Below are 26,618 nucleotides of genomic sequence, written 5' to 3' on the forward strand. Positions count from 1 at the left end.
TAAAAATATATATATGTATATATATAATTTTTACAAAAAAATGTTTTTAAACACCCAGTATGTTACATTTAAAAGCGAATGTAATAAACTGTAATTTTAAGTGCAAATATTATATATATATATATATATATATATATATATATATACAGTGGTCGAAGTGGGAATTTTGAAGTGGGGGTATGGAATATTTATGGTCGTACTTATGCGTCAGAAAAGGGGGCATTGTCACTAAAAATGGTGTGTTCTTAAGACTCGCCCCTTTTCATCAGTGTAGTGTATCACATTGTACTACCCCTTATGCACATTATGCCACGCAATAGTAGTGCCCCTTATAACACATTATGCCATGCTGTAGCAGTGCCCATTACACATTATGCCACACACTAATGCCTTTTACAATTGATGCCACACAGTAATGCCCTCTACAAATTATGCAGAATTACCCCACCCCCTTCCCCGCAGCCTCTTATCTGTGTCCCTCCAGCATCATCTGACCTCCACATCATAGGGAAACCAGCAGCAGCCTCAGACCTCACCCTCACGTGCCAGCAGCAGCAGGTGTGGATTTGGTGATGGGTCTGGCAGGCATCCATGGAGAGACAGACACTGGGCGAGATGTATCAAGGGTAAAAATGTGGTCAGGCCCTGAAAATGCAGGTTTGACCGCATTTTTCATATGCAATAAGCCCCGGAGTGTAATGCACTCTGGGACTTAGTTGCGGTGGGTAACGCCATATTCCTGATGGCATTACCCTATAGAAGCCTATGGGCTTCTCTCCACAGAGCGTTTTGAGAGGGATCCCTCCCAGCACACCCTGCGACGCGTTCATCCTTCTGCGCATGCGCAGAAGGACGCTGGAGGGGCTTCTGGGTCATAGACCCAGAAGTCCCTCCACTGCAAAGGGCCACTCTTACCGTCAGAGCGGTCCTTTACGGGAATCGTCATGCATCCGGGCCACTGTCAGGGACCGACAGCCAATCAGAGTCACCTGTACATGTACATTACATGTACAGCAATGCCATCTCTTTTAAGGTAGGTAGTTGGAAGGTAGCAGGTAGGTGCAGTGGCGTAAATTCATCCCAGACGCAATTAAATTATAATTTGGTGCCCCCCAATTGTCTCCCATAGTTCTGCCCCTGATCAGCGCTGGGATTGCACGTTTCCAACCTGTTCTATATAGTTAATTGTAGGACTCAGACTTTGCATTTCGGAAAAGTATTTTCGGTTTACACCTTGAACAGCATGTGACGCGACTGTAAGGTGATGTTTTGAAGGCTTAAACAAGTTAGATGTACAAGGCTACTTTTTTTTACGTCAAATCGGAATCCTCCTCTGTGTGACATTATATAATGTAAATATTAATAGCTGTAACTAGCCTGGCTGATGTTTACCATCTAGCACAATGGCTGCACTCTGACACTTTATATATAACTAGATGTAACGATACTGACAGTAGGATAAATAATTAGGCCAAACTTGTGGGTGTGGGTGTGGGTTTCCATTTAGTTAAGGGGAATATAAATAATGCTATTTGCAATGGGTTTTTTTTTTATTATCACTCAATAAAATATGAAAATGTTTTATTGTGGAGAGAGCAATATAATATTTTACTTATTTACATCTGTTAGGTCAGGGCTTGACACATTTTTGTAAAATCTAGGAGCCTGCTAAAAAGTTTAGGAGCCAGACCATGCCAGAGACCAAAATATATGAAAACTTGGAGAGACCATACAGTATGAGCCCAAATTCATATAGTACAACACAGTAGGGCCTAAATCCATATTATACCACATGTGGGATAATGAGTAATACGTACATAGGATGAAACATGTAACTTTTTAGGAGGAGGAAGGAAAGAGGCACACTTGTAGTGGCTACTGTAACTGGCTGTCTCTGAGCCTGATTCAGACCCGGTCGCTATCAGCCGTCCTCTCGCTATTGCCGATGTTTGCTAATCTGCACATGCATCGCAGTGTGCGAACTACACAGTCTGATCGCAGAGCGCTTGCTCGCCAGCAAAGCCAGCCCAGCAGAGTGAGTGACAGGAGAGGCCGTTTGTGGGTGGTAACAGGGGCAGTCCAGTAATAACGGGGGAGTGGAGGTGCGAACGCAGGCATGCCTGAGTGTTTCAACGCCGTTTTAGAGGCGTGCATAATTAACAGGCAGCGTGATCGTACACGTCACTTGCGTTCGTAGCCGATGGTGCTCGATGTACCAGTGTTTTAAGACATTTCCTGGAGATGACGTGTTGCTGGTGGGAGGCTCTGCCTGTGCGATTGGGCATACGCTCAGAGAAATTGCCCGCTCGCTAGAACATGGTGGGAGTGTATACACCCCAGCGTGCGCTTCCCGTGGCGTCACTCTGTTAAATCTGCATGCACTCAGTGCAAGCGTATGCATCGTACGAGCGGCTCTGAATAAGGCCCCCTGACGCTCCAGCCAGACCCTCACGGAATCGGTATGAAATACCGCCGGCCGCAAGTCAAATACCCCCAAGTGCCTAACCCTAATCCCCCTCTAAGTGCCTAACCCTAACCCTTCCCTTCCCCGCTGTCTAAACCTAAGTCCCCCGGGGGGGTACCTAACCCTAAGTCCCCCCCGGGTGCCCTAAACCTAACCCTCCCCCCCCCCGCGGCTGTCCGCTCGCGGCGCCCAGCATCCCTTCGATCTGGATGCTGGTCTCCCGGCGTTGGGGAAATGTCAGGCGTCTACATCTAGACGCCCGGCATTTCACCCTCACCGGGATATGACAGTCGGGAAGCCGGCTGTCGGTATTAAGGCAGCCGGTTTCCCGATTGTATACCGACCCTCACAGCACAGTACATACATGGCAGCAGGGAGCATGTACACTACATACACACATGGAAGCAGGGAGCACACACACTACATACACACATGGCAGCAGGGAGCACGTACACTACATACACACATGGAAGCAGGGAGCACACACACTACATACAGCACAGTACGCACATGGTAGCATGGAGCACGTACAGTACATACAGCACAGTACACACATGGCAGCATGGAGCACGTATAGTACATACACACATGGAAGCAGGGAGCATACACACTACATACAGTAGAGTACACACATGGCAGCAGGGAGCACACACACTACATACAGCACAGTACACACATGGCAGCAGGGAGCACACACACAATACATACAGCACAGTACACACATGGCAGCAGGGAGCACACACACACTACATACAGCACATACACACATGGCAGCAGGGAGCACACACACACACTACATACAGCACAGTACACACATGGCAGCAGAGAGCACACACACACTACATACAGCACAGTACACACATGGCAGCAGGGAGCACACACACTACATACAGCACATACACACATGGCAGCAGAGAGCACACACACTACATACAGCACAGTACACACATGGTAGCAGACAGCACACACACTACATACAGCACAGTACACACATGGCAGCAGGGAGCACACACACTACATACAGCACATACACACATGGCAGCAGGGAGCACACACACTACATACAGCACAGTACACACATGGCAGCAGGGTAGGACTGGAGTGACATACAGACACAGAGAGGCCATGGGTGGCAAGCACAAACAGCATGTAGAGAGAGGTGGCTCACCTGCATTGTGCTATACAGAAAGCAGCTGCTCCTGCCTGGCTCATTGAAGAAGCCTTTGGCCGAGGCAGAGAGAGGATCTTCCCCAGGTCCCGCCCCTGCCTATCGTCTGAACAGCTTCATCCAAGCCATGAGATCCCCGGCAGTGTGTGGGATGTGCAAACATTGCAGCACCAGACAGGGGCACGACAGCAGCAGGGAGAGAGGCACTTGTCCCGATCAGGTTGATAGCAGCGGGGGAGGTAACATTTGGTGCAGAGTGTGTCCCTACAAGTAGAAATCCACATGACCGAGCCCCTCTGAGGTAAGCTGCTGCTCTGCACTTTTTTTCTTCCTGCGGTCTGCCAGGGCTCCCAGGTCCACAAACTCCAAGTGACACACGGACCTGTCAGCCTGGCTGAGAGCCCTGGTAGAATGCAGAAGGAGAAGTGCAGAGCAGCAGGACCTGTCCAGAGCGCGGGAGGAGAAATGCAGTACGGCAGCAACTTACCTCTGGGGAGAGGAGGTTCAGTGTCTAATTCCCACAGTAGGTACTCAGTCCCCCGGATTTCTAGTTGCAGGGATTCTCTGCGCCAAAATTTACCTTCCCCCCACACCTCTCCCACTGGTTTGTCCTTCCCCCGCTGCTGCCACCGCCGGATCAGGCCCAGTGTCTCCCTGGTTGCCACGTGTGTGTGGTAGTTCCCTCCTGTTAGGGCAGCGGATGTCAAAGCAGGGTTCAGTGCTTGAAGTGCCGGTATACTATACCGTTGTATACCGGCACACTTCGAGCACTGTGTGTATATATATATATATATATATATATATATATATATAATTATACACACACACACACACTTGCCTACATGCATATATACACACACAATTACCTACATATACACACACAATTACCTATATACACACACACAATTACCTATATACACACAATTACCTACATACACACACACACACACACAATTACCTATACACACACAATTACCTACATACACACACAATTACCTACACACACACACACACACACACACACACACACACACACACACACACACACACACACAAAATTACCTTTATATACACACACACACACACACACACACACACAATTACCTTTATATACACACAATTACCTACATACATACACACACACAATTACCTTTATATACACACACAATCACCTACTTGCACACAGGCTCTCTCCTCTTATGCTCCCCGTCCAGGTGACAGGCAGAAGCAGAGTGTAACACGACACCTTGGAGTCTGCTCTGCCTCACGCTGTCACACACTGCAGGATGCCTGGCTGCCGGGTTGCTGCTTGGGCTCTGGTCTGATCAGCCACAGTCTCCTAATCTCAGGAGACTGTGACTGGAATGAAGCTCCTCGGCAGCTGCTGAAAGGAAACAGCTGAGCTGCAGAGGAGCTAAATCCTGTACTCCGGTTTTCAGCAGTGGCCGGAGGCAGGGGACAGTGTGTGGGGGCCCCCTATGTGTGGGGGCCCCAGGACGACCGCCCCTGTCGCCCTGCCTATAATCCGGCCCTGTGAACGGTTAAGATAATTCTCATATTTAGGGGGTGGTGTATGTAGAAGATACAACATAAAAATTATTTTGAAACATGTGGCATCATTATTAGCATGTATACTTTTAAAATACATTTTTGGTTTAAAGACTGAAGGGATAGTAAGATTTGTACAACAAAAAAAAAAGGGGATGTGTAGAAATTACCAGTGAATGAACACACAATGCTAGCAAATGAACAGACAAGTCCAGTTAATGAATAATATGACTTACATCAATAATACATCTATATAATAAGCGAGGAAGTGTGTACGTGTATCTGTCTGTTTCTCCTTTAGTCATCACCAGAATTTTGTATTTACAGTAGCTCCACCAAATTTGGCATGGTGGTGTAGTTTTGACCAGGATTAAGTTTTTGGCTATGTTTGAAGTTTGTCAGAGTCATGGAGGTCTACATGGTGCCCACCAAGTTTAGTTGTGGAGTCTCTGATTCAAAAGTTTGGTTTAAAGTTTAAACAAGTTCGCTCAGGATGTCACCCAGTGCCTAGAACTGCAGTGATCTGAAGGCACAGGCTGATAGGTACCAGTGGGGGTAGAACAAACACAGCTCCAACAGAAGAGCAGTGAGTTGGAGAATCAACTGTCACACTGCACCTGCACTGACAGTTACTAATTTCCTCCAAGCACATTTTCATACGCCATGCTCTCCAACAATGTTGGTCTGCAATGTAAAACATGAGGGCTGTAGATGTACTTCAAGGTCCATTTTTCAACCCGGGCAACGCCGGGTATCCCAGCTAGTAGTCAGTAGATCTAATCTAAGTTTGTATGCAATAAAATGTAAGATTACTGTATTAAACCTGAAAATGTTCATTCACTGGTAGTGTTCATTCACTGGCTGCTTCACCCAGGATAATACTGTTTTATACACAACACACAGCACACTGGCAGTAAGAGGTTGAAGCTTGTTATGCTGGAAGAATATACATTATGCACAAAATAAATAACTTTTGACATAACAGCACTGTGTGATTTAAGTAAAAGATTAGTGTGTAGATATTACAGTGCACTATATGCATGGAAGTAACTACCATAGGTGCAAGGGGTGCAGCTGCTATGGGGCCCAGAGAGCTAAGGGGGTCCATCTTCCTTGTCATAGTTACATGTGTTATATACATTTTTCACCATTGGGTGGTACATAGGGACCCTTACAAACTTTGGTTATGGGGCCTTTAAATACCTAGTTACGCCCCTGACTATAGGTAAACCTTGAGGTTGGTACACACCTGGGTGACATATCCACTGTCCCAGGGATCTGCAGACCGAGTGGCAGATTGGTGAGCCAATACACACTTACCAATTTGCCGCTCGATGTGTCTCCACTGACATCTTAACTGGCTGCCCAGTTGAGATGTCAGTCACCGGAGGTCCCTGCAGCAAGTGTACAGGCAGTCAGCAGGTCGACCATACTTACAGCCAGATGCGCTGATATATCTGCAAGATATATCGGCATTGACTATGCGATTTATCATTCATCAGCTGATTGAACGGCATATCGCATAGTGTGTACCCAGCCTTAGGGCTTGGAAACAATGTTATGGAAAAGCCTAGACAAAACATTTTACTTGTATGTTTAATAATGTTAGGAGTATGGCCCTCATTCAGAGCCGTACGCTCTGAGCAGAGCGCACGCTTTGAATGAGGGCCGGGCTCCATTTTCATGGAGCGTCCTCCTGGACGCTCGTATAGCTGTGGGTCACCACCCACAGGCTATACGAGCGTGCATTGTGATGGTCGCGATGGTCGAGACCATCGCGACCATCGAATTTGCGAGCCGGAGCCTGCGGTTGAGGTTTATCGACCACAAGCTCCGGAGTGATTTTGGCTCTATCAGAGCCAAAATCACTCCCACTGACATCACTAGTGATGTCAGTGGGCTGGCTTCTGACGGGAGGCGTTCCCGTGGGAACGCCCCCGTCAGGGAGGCACGCCCCCGGCACGCCCACCAAAGGGGGCGTGCTGTCAATCAACATTGACAGCACGCCCCCTTTGATCGGACACAACGAGCGAAGGACTTTCCTTCGCTCGTCGCGTCTGGCGCATGCGCACGACGGAGCTCCCTCCGTCGTGCGCATGCTCAGTCCATAACATCGACTCACTTGCGAGCGGACAGCCGCTCGCGAGTGGGTCTGAATCAGGCCCTATGTTCTCAAAGCTTCCCTGCAACATAGTGTACTATGGACCTGATTCCGAGATGGATGCTAATGCATTCGCTGGTCATACTTGCCTACTTTTGAAAAAGCATTTCAGGGAGATTGTGATAGTAGCACCTATGAGCGCGGCGGTAAAGTGGGCGTGTACTGTTATATCTGAGAGGCATGTCATAAAATTGATTTACATCCACATGTAAATGAGCCCCAAAGCAGTTAGTAAGAGCTACTTGTTGAAGAAAACACACTGATACTTTTCAGAACATACATGTAACCATAGGGATCGTTGTGCCTTATAACCAATGCAGGGAAATTATACTAATGATCCCATTTGAATGTATTTATCTCTGTTTTTTCTTTTATATAACAGTGTCATAATGGGGGTAAGGTGAAATGAGAGAGATTGGTAGACAGGGAGGCAGGGAGATTGCTGCTATTTCAGGGAGTCTCCCTGACAATGAGGGAGAGTTGGCAAGTATGTCGCTAGTACAACCACTGCCTCAACAGCGGTTATGGAAGTATGCAAATGCTTATCTCAGCATTCTCCTTGTGCACCAGTATGCGACCGAGAGTACAGTTGCTGGGATGCCCATTTACGTCCATGCAACAGCGACGGTGGTTGTAAACACTCTACCATTGGCTCACCACATCATCGGCATTCGTGGTAGCCCATGGATTACTCATGCTATTCATCTCATATACTTCCAAACATGGGCCCTGAGGCTGTGGATGTGAGATTGGGACCTCAGCCGTGATGTAAGACACACCCTGTCCTATAACATGCCCATAAGACAGCCTTTTTTTTGCAAACATTTTAGCTCACCTCTCTATCTCCACCCTGAAACGCCCATGGATCATAGACATCATCTCTATTCATAGCTATGTTGTATGCATTTGCTTACGCCATTGCAGACCTCAGCATGAGAGCAGTAAGGTTTTCCTTGACGCATACACATTCACAAAAAAACTGCTCAACTGTGTAAACATCTGCATTGCGTCCGTCTCTGAATCAGGCCCCATGTTCCTAATGAGTTTTCTTATGTAACTCATTTGAATTTTATTCAGCATTAACACCTGTGAACACTACAGGCAACTTTGTAGTGGACTGAAAGCACTTATTAGGAACTGGTGTAGGCTATGCCAATGTTTTCGCAAATGCTGAGATCTTTTTGCCAGTGTGCATGCTTCTGAGTCACACTGCGCATGCATGAAGGTCCATTACTGTAGTTGCATGCTGCTAGCCTTTATTTGCATTATGATTGACAATCAGGGAGCGTTTGGGGTTGGCAATATGGAGTGTTAACAAAAAACGCAGGAGTGTCTCGACCATTTCGGGGACGTGTCACATCCTGTGTCCCCGTAAGCAGGAAACGGCTTTGCCGTCTCATTCGCGGTGGCCATTCTGAGTGACCATAGACTCGCTCAAGGGGGTATATTTACTAAAGTGAGAGTTTTTAGAATTGCAGATGTTGCCCATAGCAACCAATCAGGTTCTACTTAACATTTAACTAGCACCATCTAGAAGATAATAGGTAGAATCTGATTGGTTGCTATGGGCAATTCTAAAAACTCTAACTTTAGTAAATTTACCCCAAGGTGTCAATGTTTGCCTGATCTGCATCCTATGTTGAGTATGTGTACGCAGTTGCAGACAGCTACGAAGGCTTCGGTGGGTGTCTCAAAACAAGTCCCTGCTGCTGTTGAATTAACATATTTGCGTACACGCAAAATTTGCAGCTGCAGTAGCAATAGCGTACAACTCTGAATTAGGCCCTGTGTGTAATATTCCATTCACTTGCATTTACCTTAGTGCATTGGCCTTAAAAATGCACCTTAAACAATTACAATTAAAGACATAGGGGTCTATTCATGAAGCAGAGAAGAGCCCTGTTTAGCTGAAATCGGCTTCTTGCAATTCATTGAGCAAGTTACCATGGAAAGTGCATTACTTCTCCAGCGCACCCCTGCTCCATGCCTGCATTTGTATGGTGAGTGCGATTCATAGAAGATCGGAAAGCTCCGCTTTCCAATCTTATGCTGCTTACAGATTACGCCATCTGAGGATGGCGTAATCTGTGCTGCAAGCCAAATAGAGCAGGGAAGTTGCATACTTCCCTGCTGTCTGCCCAGCGCTGGCTCCGCCCCCTTTTCCCAGCGTCCTTTGCAGCCGGTCTGACCTGCTGCTTTCAGACGCTGGCGCATGCGCGGTGAGAATACAGACATATCGGGCACCCGATATGTCTGTCTTCTCACTGCGTTCAGGGATCGGGTAGGGGCTGGACAGTGCATGAAGAAATCGGAGAGGTAAGTATACATGAATGGCTACTAAACATCACTATATATCGCATCGACGTGATGCAATATATAGTGATATTTATCGTGAGCCACTTCATGATCTACATGAATAGACCCCATACTATCATTTTTTGGTAAGGTACAGGGCCGTAACTAGGGGTGTTCGAGCAGTGCTGACGCACAGAGCGCAGTGCTCTGTGGGTGGCGCCGCCACTCACCCACAGCTCCTGCATCTGGCTAGCAGGGTGCCTGTAACGGCAACATACAGCCAGAATTTCTGCAGCAGTGCCGTCTGGAGCGTCCTTAGGATGCTTCAGGCAGTCACAATGCTGCCCTTACAGCTCCGTGCTGAGGATGCTCCGGGCATTGCTATAAACAGTTTCTCTCGGCACCTGGTGCAAGCCATGCCCCCTAATCGTGACATCATACGGAGTGGGCATGGCCTGTGCCGGGAGCACTAGCTGCGACACTGGTAATCTATGTCATGTTTTGCATATTAATCTTCATTTATTTTGTTTACAAAAATAGCAGAAACCATGTGACACATATTGATTTAAAAATGCTATTTGTATTCATCTATTATATATTTGTAAGCTTTGTCAGTCAACTTAATCCTGTGGCTTATGTCCCAGCGCTATGATTAGTTGAAGTTTATGTTCTTCAATTATTAGCTAAACATGTGCTTCCAGTTTACACTCTGTATACAACGTGCCTATACTAGAGGGTGCTTTTGATTCAGATAGTAGCTGTGAATGTTTAATTCAATTATGTAGGAAAAGTTGTCCTGGCTGATTTTCTGATAGCTGAAGTTAGACTATCTTGCTGATATTCCTAAACTTTGGAACATGCAGTTATTGTACAGTATTGTGTTTAGCTATTAGGTTATGTATGTAGACACACATTAGCACACTTGTGTCTGTCTTTAGCTGAATTGGTGGCTTTAGTTTGGTGCTTTGTTTCTGGTAACAGCAGTTCAATGACAATTGTTTGATGATTCTGAAGGAAAGGAAACCAGCTCGCAATTTGTGGGAGCCTCGGGGATTCTGGTGAGATATGCTGGGTACACACTAGATAATATGTCAGTCCGATCCAGTGGATCGGACCGACACATTGGGCACATCGTCTAGTGTGTACCCGTGATGTCACCGACAATGCGCGCTCCCGGTCATCAGCGATATCTTCCGTCAGCTCTACATCAGGGCCGACGGGGGATGTAGTTAGCGAGGGCCAGGCTGCCGAATGCCGGCTACCCCAGCAGGTCCTATTGCTGCCGAGGTCGCACTGGGTGCACATCGTCTAGTGTGTACCCAGCGTAAGTCTTTAGATTTAAAGCAACAATTAGTTTATAGGCCTTTAAACTAATTGCCGCTTTAAATGGGATGTAGTCAAAATGTTGGCAATGACAGTGTTGACAGTCATAATATCGACACCACAATGTTGTGAGGTATGATGTCAGCATTTTTAAAATGTCAACATTGCCCGAATGTTGTCAGATGAAATGTTGAGATTGTCAGAATGTTGACATTAGGGTTAGGCTACAGACGGGAGAGTTAGGGTTAGGCTGCAAGGGGAGGTAAGTCACCTCTGGGCCATGTCTGCATGTTGTTTATTCACTGTCTACGAGATGAATGTCAAAACGGTCAATGTCAACATTATCACTGTGTCAGCATTCTCATTGAAACAGTGAATGTCGCCATTATGACTGTCGGCATATTATATCCATCCCCTTTAAATTTATTTACTATCTCACGGGAATCACACCAAATAACAGGCTGATACATTTTGTCCCTAATCTGGTAAAGGAAAAAAGGATCCTCTTTACAGTTATGGGATACCAAAGTTATATACCTCTCAACATTGTTTAAAAAAAAAAACAGTATAAGACTAAAGTGTATTTTAGTGCTGCTGGTTTGTGATGCATCTTTAACGACATTGTGAACAGGGTAGTAACTAGCGGTTGGCCATGATGTCACTTGCCAGACGGTCGGTCGAGGGATGTGCACTGCCCACCTCAGCCACCCACAAATTTTAAACCCTGAGTGGCCTGTGGCTAGGGAAAGCTTTCCACAAATTATCCTAGCCTTGCTTTTTCTCTGAGCTCTTGGCTCCATTAAAGAGCTGCCATGATATTATGGCTCAGAAGTCACGACTTTGCGATGCAGTTGAGTAGAGGTATAAGTTAGTCAAGTCCTTCACTTTGCCTGGTGTACCCGGACCCATAGATACAGTAAGTACTGGTCTCATGTAGTAAGAATGGAAATGACTTAGAGAGGGTGGGCTATTCTCTTCCTCTGTAACACATTTCACCTCCTTTACTAGTAATACATTCCTCTCATACCCTCCAGCATGACCCCTTTCACCAGGTACAAAATGCTCTTCTTCTGGACTTCCCGTTTAATCCACGATTACAGTCTCCTCTTCTTATCAATTAATTAGTTCAACACAGGTGATTGCAATCATAAAGTAAGTGTTAAGTCCAGGAGCAAAGCATTTTGGACCTTATTCAGAGTCGGTCGCGAGCGCTGAGCGGTCGCAACCGACTCGATGTTGGTCCACAGGGCATGCGCACAACGGAGTTTGCTCCGTCGTGCGCATGCGCGAGCCCCTGCTAACGACGGGTGATCCGTCGTTAGCGGGCTCAAAGCAGACGGAGCGAGCTGTCGATGTTGATTGACAGCTCGCTCCGTTTGCTGGGCGGGCAGGGGGCGTGCCTGCCCAAACGGAGGCGTTCCCGCTGGAACACTAGCCGTTTGAGGGCGGCCCCACTGACATCATCAGTGATGTCAGTGGGGAGCTTCCTGCTGAAACACAGCAGGAAGCTCCCTGGGGCTTAAGGTTGACGAGACCCTACCCTAGGGTCTCGTCGTAAGCCCCGATGGTCGCGATGGTCTTGACCATCGCGACCATCTCCCTTAGCGGTCGTTAGAGCTGTGGGTGTTAACCCACAGCCTAACGACCGACATGGAGGCGGCCGTTCAGGATGCAAGCGGCCGTCCTGTTTCTGAACGACCACTTGCATCCTACGACCGCCTCTGAATGAGGCCCTTTGTACCTAGTTGAAGGGGTTATGTTGGAAAGATGTCTTTGTAGTTAAAAAAGTAACACAACCCCCCCTTCCATGTAGAAACACATTTCCCCAGATAGCAACCCCCCCCATAGCAACACATTCTCGCCTTGCAGCAACATATCCTAAACACTGTAGTAATATATTCCTTCCCCATACCAACAAGTCCTACTCCCATAGCAACAAAACCCCTTCCTGTAATAACAAATCGATCCCCTCATAGCAACACAATTACCAAATTCAACATATCCTACTTTTGTAAACATCATGTCGACATTGATAATGTCGACACATCATAATGTCGACATGCTTGGCATTGACCACGTGGATATTCATTATGTCAACACTGATGAAATGTTGACTTATCTGGTACAGCGGGGCTTGTGGCTCCAGTGATCTCTTTCAGGTCTGGTGGTTAAATCGTAATGACATCTGTAGGATCCTGCATGGTTTCCGGCAGTGAATATTGTTAATCTTAACTCCTAACCCTCACCCTAGTGCTTAACCCTAACCTTCCCCTTCCATAACCTAACGTTAACTCTCCCCCTCCAATCCGTGCAGAATGTCGACATAACTGTGTCGACATTATGACTACATCCCATAACGTAACATAAATCCCTTCTCTTTAAGGTGTTATGCCACCTAGAGAATAGGGATTTGTATGAAGACTGTTGTTTGTGGACTACAGCTCTGCCTGTAATACTGTTGTACCATCCATACTTATTACGAAGCTTCAGACAATTGGTTATGACGTGTCTATCTGTAATTGGTTGTTGGATTTTTTGACCGACCGTTGGTAGTCGGTTAGGTTAGGAGAATTACTCTTGTCTCCAACTATTGTGAACATAGGAGTACGCCAAGGTTGTGTACTGAGCCCTTTTCTTTACTCCATGTACACATCGGATTGCGTGTCTAGTTCAGAATCTAATTTTATCGTAAAAATTGCTGATGACACCACGATAGCGGGTTTGATCAGTGATGGGGATGAGGACAGTTACAGGGCGGAGGTGGATAAACTCGTTAAGTGGGGTGAGGATAATAAGCTGCTGAATAATATGAAAACCAAGGAGGTAGTGGTACATTTTAGAAAGACTTGGAAAAGTGCCCCCCGACCCTTATTTTTAAATGGCTCAGAGTTTGAGAGGGTTATTGGGTTCAGGCTTTCAGGAATTAACTTTTCTGATGACCTATTGTGGTCATCACATACTTCATCAGTAGTTGGGAAGGCTCAGCAATGCCTTTTCTTCCTAAGGAAACTTAGAGCAAGTGGTTTATCAAGGCCATTACTTGTACATTTTTATTGCTGTATCATTGAGAGTCTTCTAATGTACTCCATTACTGTTTCGTATGGTGACTTCAAATATACGGACCATGTTTCTATAGCTAGGGTGGTCAAAGCAGCTGAAAGAACCATTGGCCAATCCCTGCCTAAATTAGAAGAAATTTATGCTAAAGGATGTGTGTTAAAGCGAACAAGATTGTTGCAGATTTTAGCCACCCGTGTTATTCTCTGTTCTCTTTATTTCCCCCTGGTAAATGTTTTAGGTGTATTGGTTGTTGAACTAGCAGACTCCAGAACAGTTTTTTTCCTGCCGTGACTGTTAGCTTAAATTCTTAATTTTTATTGTACTTTTTATATAATTTTAACAAACTGCGAGTTTCTTGCGTCACAATTTCGCAGATACATTTGTAATGTGGATGTGATAATAAATTATTATAAGGACTATCCTTTCTTGCATACTTCTCATCTTCCTTGTGAGACTCCTTAGTAATACAGGGGCAGTCTGACGGCGAATCAGCGTAAAGCTGGTGAATGCCAGGTCTCAATGAGGCTTCTAGGACTGGGTGATTCCATACCTTGTGCAGCCACAGAGAGGCCGATGCAATGTATGACAGCTGCAGGGAATCCGGGAGAAAAGGACAGAAGTACTATAAGAATTTTCCTTTAGAAATTTGTTTACTCACTTTTTTTTATCATTTGTACAATTTAAAAATTGATGCAAGTATTTATAAAATTGCTTTACAGTACTTTTTATCAATAGTATTTTTTTCCTGGATATCCGTGTATCTGATCTGCTTGCCAAGGGCCACAGAAAATGGCCATGTTGGCCGCATTGTCGCCAGTTTTGGTGGACAACAGGGGGACCGCAGGTAACTATTGGCTTGTCATTGTTAGAGGGGAAAGAAAGTATCAGCAGTAAGCAACATACATGGTTCTGTTTGGGGACTATGCACAAACAATTTATGTATATAGATGCATGATTCTTTAGTGTGCAATGTGGCATGCATTTGCTGTGTTCCAGGATATGCCACATTGTCCTGTAAACACATTATTACACAGCTGCAATTATTACTTCCTGTATTTCTAATGTCCTGCTGGGCATTGGGGACATCTATAACAAGACAAAGAATAATTCATACTAGAAAGATTACTGTACAACACCGTTTATTCCAGTAATACCCTTTAGGAATTGAATTTCTTATTTTTGCGTTGAATAAAAGAATCATTTTTGTAATTTAATAATGTCCAACAGTTTAAAAATTACTTAACAGTATTCTCATCAATGAGGAGAAAATGCAGTTGGATCAGAGATGCTTATAATTGTGTGGTAAATAACAGCAAACATGATTTCTCCTGAGCCGTAGAACTTTATTTGATACGTTTGGCTACTGCTATAAATATATATACAATTGATGGAATTTAGAGCAATATTCACAAAGGTAACAAAAATACATAGGTTCCGTTGCAAAAAGGTGTTAGAACCTTCTTCACTTCTTATTTACTGTATGTATGCCAAACAGCAAGTTATCGGAAGCTCTGTTGCCAAATTACTTTTACATCAAATTTCACATCTTTCTTCACATCTTCTTTTTAAATATGGCTGAATAACTTTTGGTTTTACTGTAATTTTTATTTTTTTTAAATAGTGAATTCATGGTGAACAAATGCTCATTATAAAATCCAAACTTATTCTGACTTATTCAGGAAACATTGGTTCAGTACAAATTAGAAAAAGTAAGATAGTGACTAGATATTGCTACATAAATGAACTTTCTTCCATCAATGCTGATTTTATATAATAAATGTCTTTGTCCTGTGTAGGCATACATTTTTCAAAGGAAAGATGGATTGAAATAGTACCCTATCATATTTCACACAATCCTATACTGTACTATACCGAACTACTGTCCAGAATAATTATATAGTCTGGTCTAGAAAGATTTATTTAAGTAGGAAGGACCTCTTTGTCTAGTGCAAAGAACACTTGTTAGATAAATGATACTGTATAACAGTAGAGTTAAAATATAAGCTGGTGTAAGATAATTATCTGTAGATTCAAAATGGTGTAAAGAAATTGCAATTCAACTCTGAATTGTATCTTCTATTCCTTACATTCTAGAATTGCTTTATAAAATATATATTAGCTTGTAGTTGCCAATTATAGCATATATTCTCAAATGTAAATGTAGCCACTCAAATTTCAGCTCCACATAATGGTGAGAAAATGGTGAGGAAAAAAAAGATTATGGGGTCTATTTACTAAGCAGTGTTAGGAGACAAAGAGAAATGAGATAAGGTACCAGCCAATCAGCTCCTAACTGCCATGTCACAGGCTGTGTTTGAAAAATGAAAGTTGGGAGCTGATTGGTTGGCACCTTATCTCCTTTCACTTTGTCTCCTAACACTGCTTAGTAAATAGGCCCCTAAACCATTACAGTTTGATGTGTTCCCGCTTTATTTTTATTTAAATTGAGATTAATCTTCCTTGAAAACTAAAAACAATAACGCAAAAATATGCTTGACTTTTTAATGTCTATATTGGGCCAATTGATCAAACTAAATGTTTCCTGTAAATATTGATCAGTCCCACATATAAAGCTGGATGGATTTGGTTCATATCTGTGTACGGAGCTATTTTCACTGATTGATATTTGGATTGTGGTGCATTAACTTTAAGTTCAGGTCATGCCACAACTTCTTAGATTAATTGTTACTACAACAACACGTCCTGGAGTACCTTTTTATGGAATTTAGTTTTTATGTTTATACCAAAATGTTACAATGTACTCAGCTGTACACCATACAATAGCCTTTTGTATCACTTTGGTGGCAAGCTTGGGTAGATAAGTGTTTTGTAGCTTGGTTTCCTCTCACGAACACCAGTCACTTTCAGTGTTTTACTTCTAGTGTACACTAACACCAAACAAGACAAGACAACAGAGCCCTTATGATTGTTAGATTGTAGAATTAATGATGCTGTCCAATGCTATTTCCAAATCAATGGCTCATTATATCATGTTACATGGGAATCTCAAGTCTCACCAAGTGATATCTTCAAGGTTTTAGAACTTTACATTGTATGGAATTGTGTTCTGGCTTAGATATCTCGCAGGAGCGCTAATGAACTAAAAATCCTAAGGGGCCACATATACTGTGTTGGCCACTAGCCTGACATTTTTTGTTATAGCACCTTACTTATTCTATGCCTTCTTATATTGTAGTTGGTGCTGTAGTGATTGCTAAATTTTGATAGCTTTTCAGATTGGCCAATAAGTGGCTCATCCACTAGCTGCTTATAATAGGCTAAATTGTGCATGTCAATTTTGCCTTCAAATTTGTTATTTAAATTCCTTGACTAGTGGAACTATGAGGTTCCTACAACCCAGATGTGAGCCATTATTTCTTTGTGCACCTGTAATTGAGGTTTCCCTCTTTCTGACAAATGGTGAAAGATCCAAATGAAATTGCATCCTATAGAAAGTTGACCATTGAGCTGATTGTATATCAGGTTTTGTTTTTATCTTGTCACTTTTTACCAGGTACACTGCAACTCTGCTTGTTTTATAATAGGATGTGTTCCTTTATTATGACTAGGATGGGGTTAATTGTATACAAGACACTGAATTGCAGGAGTTATTCATGCTTTGTACCCCCTGCAGTGGCAAACGCAGGATTTCTAGAGGTGGGTTTCCAAATGCTTGATTTTAGAGCAAGTGTGGCCTGTCCATGAAGAGGGCAGAATTAGCACTTATCCAGCTTTAATATGTTACATACAAAGTATATTGTGTTGCATAATCCCAGCATATACTGTACAGATCACAGTATGCCATTATATGCGGCAGTAGGTCCATCCTGTCTGAGCAGGATGTTTTCCTTCAGATGTGGGCACCATTCCAGAGCATTGGAGCAAGTCTGGGAGTCTGGGGGAGCGGCAGAAGAACCTAGCACTGCCCTTGACATATATGTACATATCGGTCTCCTTATGTACTGGATAGTGTATTATTATACAGTATTAATAATTAACCCTATTGATGGTCTATAGCAGTACACCCCTAACAATGCATGTTTTCCACATCTCCTAATTGGTGCACAGGTACATTTTATTACTAGCTGACACATTTTAAAAGATCCACAGGTGGTGCTAATCATTTCATTTGTGATACTGAGAAGAACAAGCAGCGCTAGTAACATTCTATTATATTACTACAGGTTGAGTCTCCCATATCCAAAATGCTTGGGACCAGGGGTATTTTGGATAACGGAATATTCCGTATTTTGGAATAATTGCATACCATAATGAGATATTTTGGGAATAGGACCCAAATATACACACAGAATGCATTTATGGGTTATATACAACTTATACACACAGTCTGCAGGTAATTTTATACAATATATTCAATAAAAGTACACAAACTTTGTTTGAACCACAAATACATGAAATTCATTTATGTTTCATATACACCTTATACACACAGCCTGAATGTAATTTTATACAATATTCTTAATAATTTGTGCCTTAGACAAAGTTTGTGTACATTGAACCATCAAAAATCAAAGGTTTCATTTTCTCAGTCATGCCAAAAAAATTCCGTATTTCGGAATATTCCGTATTTCGGAATATTTGGATATGGGAGACTCAACCTGTATTTCTATTGTGGTCATTTTGTGTGCTGGGGAGGTGAGTTTCCAGGCAGACAAACCCCCCACCCCTGCCCGCATTTGCCAATGCCCTGAGTCATTGGTTGTCATGTACTGAGATAGATTGACAGTGTGATACTGGAGTAACACCTTGATATTACCAATGATATGTTGACCATCTCTTTCACTTTTAAGCCAAGCAAGGGTTGAGGTTATTGCCATTTAGGACATAAGGATTTTTTGTTTCTATTTATTTATTTTTACATAATGGACAAGTTACCTCAGTGAAGAAGCCTCCCAGAATATGATAAATCATATAATGGTTATGGTGAAATGTGATAGAACAGTAAGGATTAATGTTTGTCTATAGATAATTTATTAATAAAGCTCTGATGTTGCTAATGTTGGAATGATAATCATATTTTCCCCATTTACCTCACTTTTTCGGAGAAGATATGTTTTTGGTAACTCCATAAATAATATGTAACTTTTCTGTAAAATCTCTCTCTTCAACATCTGCTAAAATAAGGTTCTATCCTTCACTAGTGGGTAGTTACTTTTTCTTTTAATTAAAGTGTATGTTAGTGTTCCGTACTATGAAACATACATGTGATACTTGTACTGTACATAATACAATGTATCAGTTAATTATAGGGGCATTAATGAAAAGTAAAATAAAAGAAACCCTTTGTGTTTATTCCCAATCCTCGCACTGAAGGTCACTTGATGTGCACCAGAAAATACCTTGGTTTTGCCTTACATCACCTAGTGTTCTGCATTTTGGTGTGCAGAGAGTGGGGAAAACGTGCTAGAAGACTCACTGTGCAAAAATCTAAATGGAGCCTATGTATCAAGCATTTTTTCATAAAATTATGTAGAAACTGCAGTTTCTGCATAACTTTATGAACTGCACCTGTGTACTAATGGCACAATTCAGGAGATTTCACAGAAATCTCGGGCAAAATGCTAATTAGCACTGTAGATGGCAGTCCCCATTATAATCAATGGGGACTGTCATCTGACCCTTATGTACCAAACTCCATGTACAAAAATGCAGAAAAATATGTGTACATCAGCATTACATTCATTTGAATTAATAAAATACACAGAAATAAATGAAAAAGTACCTAGTGTACAACAGTCTCAGTTAAAATATATAAATAATGCAGAATAATTCATATATGAAGAACAAATGTGGCGCAGTCAGAGGTGCACGCAGTAAAATGCGGCCAATAGTAGGGTTTACTATGCACTTGGCAGCTGGTGGTTGTCTCTGTGCAAATCCCATCGGCTGTGGCATTTGCATAAAGACGCAGTCTCATTGCAGCAAAAGACACAGTTGTGTCTGCAATAGCGTGCACCTCAGAATCAGGCCCATTGTCTGTATATAAGCAGTTATTTTTATGGTCCATTTTTCTGCACGTAAAGCCCATACTGAGCAAGTTTGTGATCCATATGCCCATCAGATGTGCATGATCATTCTAACTTTACAGTGGGGACTGGAATGCACATGTCTTACACAGATCTAAACCTTTGAAACCACAGGCTCTTCACTTATCTCAGGCAGTATTTGTGCAGGTAGAAACACCTGCAGCATCCCTGCAAAATCAGGAACTCCTTCAGTCTACATCCCTTTGTCATAATGTAAATATTATCTTTCTTGGCACATATTCAGGTGCACCATTGTGCCTAACCAAATGATGTGTTCCTCAGTGTTGTTGGATAGGCACATCACCAGCAGAAGGGTTGCTTACTACGCATATGCAATATATAATCACATAGTTCTGTTATAGCACTGTGACACTTCTCTTGCCACCAGTTCAAAAAGTATCCATCATTTTTCAGTTTGCTGCCACTTTAAACATGGATGTATATAACATTGGTTTAAGTCCATGAAATTCCTGTACTCACAGTCATGCTGCAGTGTGTCCAAATACTGCAAAATGTGAACAGACCTATGTTTTATAAGCAATACATTCTTAATAATCTGACTCCTCAGTGTACAAACAGTGAAAGCAGCCATTTTGTGGACTAAACCAATATTCAGGAAGTAGTGACAGGACTGAGGAATAAGAGGTACTAGTTCTTAATCATATAATAGGCTGCAGTCCTAACAATATTGGTTCTGGACACAAAACGACTGGTTCCACTGTGTCTGTGGCAACAACTACACTTTAACTTTAATACCTCAGTCAGCACTAGAGTATTTTGTAAAGTATTATTGGTAAATAGACAAAAACACAAAGTTGCATACTATCAGCAATATAGCAGACTCCTCATTTGATTGATTCAAACAAGGGAAATCTGTTTATTAACTATTAACACCCTGTTTAGATAAACAATAAATATTTAAAGAAATAAACATAAATTGACACATAGGTGTTGTTCATTGACATACTTGTTTTTACTCTTTGCAGGTCTCTCTGTTATGGTGTTGAAGGGTTACTCACCTCTCACTGTATATTTTTACTATAGTGTCATTCCTAACTTCCTGGGTGCCTGCTGCAGACATGGGTGTAAGCATACTATAGTCTGAACTTAGCCAAGCAAAGGGTCACCGAGGACAGTCAGCAGGTGTTATTAGTTTTGCATCTGTTGAAACACAAAAGAACAAGTGAAAATGGTGTTTGTTTGATACTCATATTTCATATATCCTGTAAGTCTGATGCTGAAACATTGTGGAGAACAATGTTCATACTGTACATTCAACTTGTTTTCTACTACAGTTTATCCAATAAAAAGCCAACAGCAGTCTCTGGAAACCAGGGCCTGCCTAATTTGTCTGAGATTACTTTTCCTCTTATTCTGGACAGTAACCATCCATCTTAAACTCTACTGTAGATATTATGACTAAGCAGATGCTACAGACTGTACATATTTATTAAAGTAAGTGTGAGGGTTTTGGTGATGTAATGGTAATATACGACATATGTCACAATAGGGATTATATTAAGAACAAAACTATTTCTTAGATGTTTTATCATTCAGCAAACGGAAACCAAGCAACAGTAAATCACATGACAGCCTGGATTGTTAGAAGTAATTTGCATATACTGTATTACTTCCCCATCTATTGTGTATTTTTATGTCTATATCTATATATGGGATGTAGTTGACATCTCGGCGGTCGGGATGACTGCGCTCAGAATGCCGGTGCCGGAATCCCGACAGCAGTCAGAATCCTGGTGCTGGCATCCTGACTGCTGACATCCCGACGGTAAGTATTGGGGTTAGGGGTAGGGTTAGGAATTACCGTTAGACACTAGGGGGAGGATTAGGGTTAGGCAGCGCGGGAGGAAGGGTTAGAGTTAAGCTGCGGAGGAGGGAGGGGGGTTAGGTTTCAGGGACGTACGGTCAGGGTTGGCAGGGAAGGCAGAGCCTCCCCTGTCATACTCCTGAGATTTGATATAAAAATTATTAGAATAATACAAAGTTAATACAAAGTTAAGATATTTATAATTTATAAACATCTTTTTCTATTGTAATCATTGTTATTGTTAACACTCACCAGCTTTGTGGAGTTCCCTGGGACTGCAGGGAGACGAAAGAAGAGTTAGCAACAGCTCAGCCTCGCTTCTGTATAGTCAGACACTGCTTGCAAAGCTGGGGGCGGACCCACACCACGGGCAGTAAACTGCACAGAAAGTGTAATGTGACCAGGAAGTGCAAAGCAGAGTTTAGAGATCGGAGCTCAGTCAGCAGCAGCAAGTTAAGACAGTGATGCAGGTAGGAGAATCAATGGATACTGAAGCTTAGCGTAGTGAGGGGAAAGGAGTAGGGGGTGAGACAGGTTCCTAGCACTCAGACCCATCTCCATGTGTGCCTCCCCAGCCATTGACCTCACTGCACGTCACTGTTAGGTTTAGGGGTAGGGCACGGAGGGTTAGGTTAAGGGGTAGGGTTAGGGTACTTACCAGCAGGTGTTGGTATTCTAACCCCAGTTGAGATGCCGGCATCAGAATTCACACCGACCGGGACCCTGGGCGCCGACATCCAGTACCCAACCCCTATATCTCATCTATCCTTTCATCTAAAATTAACTAGATTTTTTTTTTTTTTCTTTTATTCCTGCCCATGACCTGCTAAACACTAATTGTAGGTCGTCCATTCGCCTTGCTGTAATTTTCAAGCCATTTGAAACACAGATGTGTCCTCATACAGCTAGTGGCAATACGGTGTGAGACGCTTGGCGTGGCTGAGCTGCCCTGAGAAGTGTAGTACACCATCTTTTTCTTAAAATTTTGCATCTTATTCGCATCACAGGTGCAGCAAAACATCACTCAAAGTGTACTGGAGATGCCGGGCTCTGACTTTGACCGCACAGGAATGAGTTTTTAACACGTACAAAGGCCCTCATTCAGAGCCGCACGTTAACAACAGTACGCTCGTTGCGTTCCGATGTTGACTAACCGCGCATGCGTCGGTGTTACACTGCGCATGTGCGTACGGCAGATTGCGAGTTTTTTTTCTCTCGTTCCTAAAATAGCGTACAGGAAGTGACATGTCAAATGTGATTGACAGAACAGGGCGTTTTTGGGTGTTGACGGGGGTGGAGATGAAAAAACGCAGGCGTGGCGAGGCGTTTTTGGGGCGTACATACATTAGCAGATGCGAACGTCAAATGTGTTCGGACCGTCTCATACGTCACTGGAACATCCGCTTTCCCTTCAAAATGCTCGCACAGCTTAGGGTCAGGATTACTCGACCACATTGGCGATGGCCTTCTCCTCCGTCCCGGGACTTAACGATGGTGCTGCGATTAATCGCGGCTGGTCAGTAAAGTAATTAGTGTTGGATTGAAAACCGGCTTGGTATGTGTTTGGAAAGCAGTTTATTGGGATAGCACAAAAGCGTACGCAGGTGGAAATCAGAGCTGCTAATGTCATGATTACACAATCAATTAGCGTACATGTTTGGGGTTTTATTTTGGCCACAATTTGTTGGTTATGGCCTATTGTAACAATAATGTCATCATGTTTTAATTAGCTCCCCTTTTTTTTGGTTTACTGTGGAATTTGCATCGCTATGTGATTTTTTAAACGTTCCTTAAAGAGGCCTTTTTTTTTTTTTAAGAGGGTCAGTTTTTGCCTTTAGGGCCAGGATTAAATGTAACCCATTTGTACAATAATGTCACAATACAATCTCATTTTTTTGTTTTTAATTTATTGTTTAAACACAAACAAATTGGCCTAATATTTTGTTGCCTTTTTTTGTGGCAAAGATATTTGTTAAAAAAAAAAAAAAACCATAACTGCTAACATAAGCGTAAATACAAAATTTAAAAACATTTCACAAGAAAGGAGAGGGAAGTTTTGACCAGAAAGGAATATGAGCCAAGCACAGAAGGAGTGTGGGAAAAGTCGCCATTGCTGTCACCGTTTTCTCGCCCGTTTGGCTGGGTGAGGGTGGGCGCCAGACCGGGTCCGGGATGCCATCGGGCTGGCCTGTCCAGAGGCAGATGTTGTGGCCTCTGGACTAGGCACAGGGCTAGGCACATTTGGAGGATTGGCTGATGTTGTGCCAGAGGTGTAGGATCCGGATGTTCCGGCAGGAAGGGAGGTCGGCTCCACCATGTGCTGGCGAACGCGCTGCTCCAGGGCATCGGCGATGCGGATGTTGGCCCTGGTATTTTCCGCCAGGGCCTGACCAATGGTCACGTTGGCCGCAGCATTTTGCTCCAGGGCCTCAGCCACCCGTATCAGACTGGCGTCCATCCTCTGCAGAATCTCCGTATGGCAATCCGATTTAAAATTGAGTTCTGTGAGGAGGCCCACTGCCTGCGAGGGGGCACGCCCTGGACTGGCTTCTGCAGGGTCCTCAGCCGGATGTACTGGTTCCTCCCCTGCAGAGCCAGCAGAAATTCTGCGGCCAAGGCTCCCCTCTGGAGCAGACTCATCCGCCTCTGTCTCTGTTAGGAAAATTGCGAAAAGACTCACATTAGAATCTACATATTGGCACAATAGCATTTCAGAGTTGGTGACATCACAAGACTTACCTTGGCCAACATGAGGAGCCGCAAAGTCTGGCATGTCCGTATCCATGTTGGACACGCCAAACACCTCCACAGCCTGCACACACCCCTGTGCCAGCTCTTCTAAGTCTGTCAACTCCAATGACACAGGGGTGGGACCCCCACCTGTCCCCCTTGCATGCCTAGCCCTGTCGGCAAGTTTTTGCTTGAGACGATATTTGAAGTCTGCCCATCTGTGGAATGAAATTGGACCCATTATCCTTTTTTTACAATGGGGTTTGTTTATAGGATGGGAAAGTGTTTACTTACCGCCGTTTGACATCCCGGGCTAGACGGACATAATCACCCACCCTATTGACAGCAACGGCGACCTCCTCCCACATTCTCCACTTCTGGCTTTGGCTCATATTCCTGGCTGCCTGGGGCAGGATGTCAACGCACTTCTGGATCAAAACCTCCATCTCCTTGCTTGTGAAATGTGGCTGCCTTTTTTTTTTGGCAGCTTTGGCGGGTTGACTGGGGCCAGCAGTCTCTTCCATGTCATCCTCCTCACCTATTTGGGTAAATATGCAGATTTAGCCACTTCACAACTTGACCAATATATTTGTTTTAAAATAATCATGGAGACAAAATGCATGAAGGCCTTACCACCGGATTTTTGGCCATTGTTTCCCTGGTCTGAAGCCATGTCTCTGCTTCCAGAATGAAATCAACCAGAAATTCAATGTGATTTTGTGACGTATTTATACATGCGTCCTTTGTTTGCGGCCGCATCATTGATTGTGCGTCCCTATGATTCATCCTTAATTTGTGCGGGAAAATAAACACTATTTATGGCTTGGTGTGTGTGGAGTCGAGGTGGGGTTGTTGGATTGTTGGCGGTTAAGTTGTTTGGATTTGGTTGTTTGCGGTTGGAGGATTTGGCAGAGTTGGTTTTTTGTTTGGTTTTGCTACAGTTGTTTTGGTTTTCCGTTCGCATTTTTTTGCTTTTTTCCACATCCTTTCCTGATTTGGTAAGTTTTGTGCAGTCTAATTTGTGGCCAATTGGTGTCTACTTCTGTTTTTTGTTTAGCTAATTTTTTTAAACACTAATTTCATCTTTTTTAGTTTGTTTTGGCTTTCGGACCCAAAGACCTTTTTTTTGGAAATCTTATATATTCGAGTTGGGTAAGTCCATTTTTTGTCTTGCATTTGCGAATTAATTACCGCATTTTTGACTGTTGGTGTAGTGACTTGCATTTGCGAACTAATTAACGCATTTTTGGCGGCTTATTCATCATGTAAACCAGTTTTGCTTTTCCCTTTTCCATTTTTGGGGTCCATTTGAACCCTATTTGACGTACGGTGTGCAATGTCGTTTTCATCGATGGCCAAATGTGTGTTTCGCCTATTTTATGTGTTGGCTTGCAAAAATTTGAAAAACAAAAATTCACCCTCTAAATTTTTGATGTCTCATTTTTGCATTTTTTACAGTTTCTACGTATCATGACAATACCCCGGCATGTAAGCAGCTATGGATGGTATCATAAAGCTAAGTTGTTTTTTGTTACTTTTGGGGTGGCTCAAAAGCCTTACATTGTAAACTTTGAATTTCAGGTAGATCTGGGGCGAATTGTTCTGGCCCTGCTCCCGGAAGACGACCAACCTCAAACTCATCCCAGGCGTAGGCATCGTAGGCATGCAAGGCCCCAGATATTTCGAACACGTGTCACCCTTTTTGGAATGCCCGATGAGGTTTTAAGACGCTACCGTCTACCTCCCAAAATCATCATAGACACTCTCTCATTAATAGAAAGTGATCTTGAGCGGCAAATTGACAGTCCAACAGCAATACCACCACTGACGCAATTTATGGCGGTGTTACATTTCTGTGCCTCAGGATCGTTTCAAACAACGGTGGGAATAGTGGCGGGCATCTCCCAATCCTCCTTTTCCCGGATCCTGAGGGCAGTGATGGAGGCACTTTTCAAGCACCTCCATCATTTTATTAAAATGCCTTTGGATATGGGTGC

This window comes from Taudactylus pleione, unplaced genomic scaffold, assembly GCF_031769625.1.
Source record: "Taudactylus pleione unplaced genomic scaffold, aTauple2 ptg000006l, whole genome shotgun sequence".
NCBI classification, from domain to species: Eukaryota; Metazoa; Chordata; class Amphibia; order Anura; family Myobatrachidae; genus Taudactylus; species Taudactylus pleione.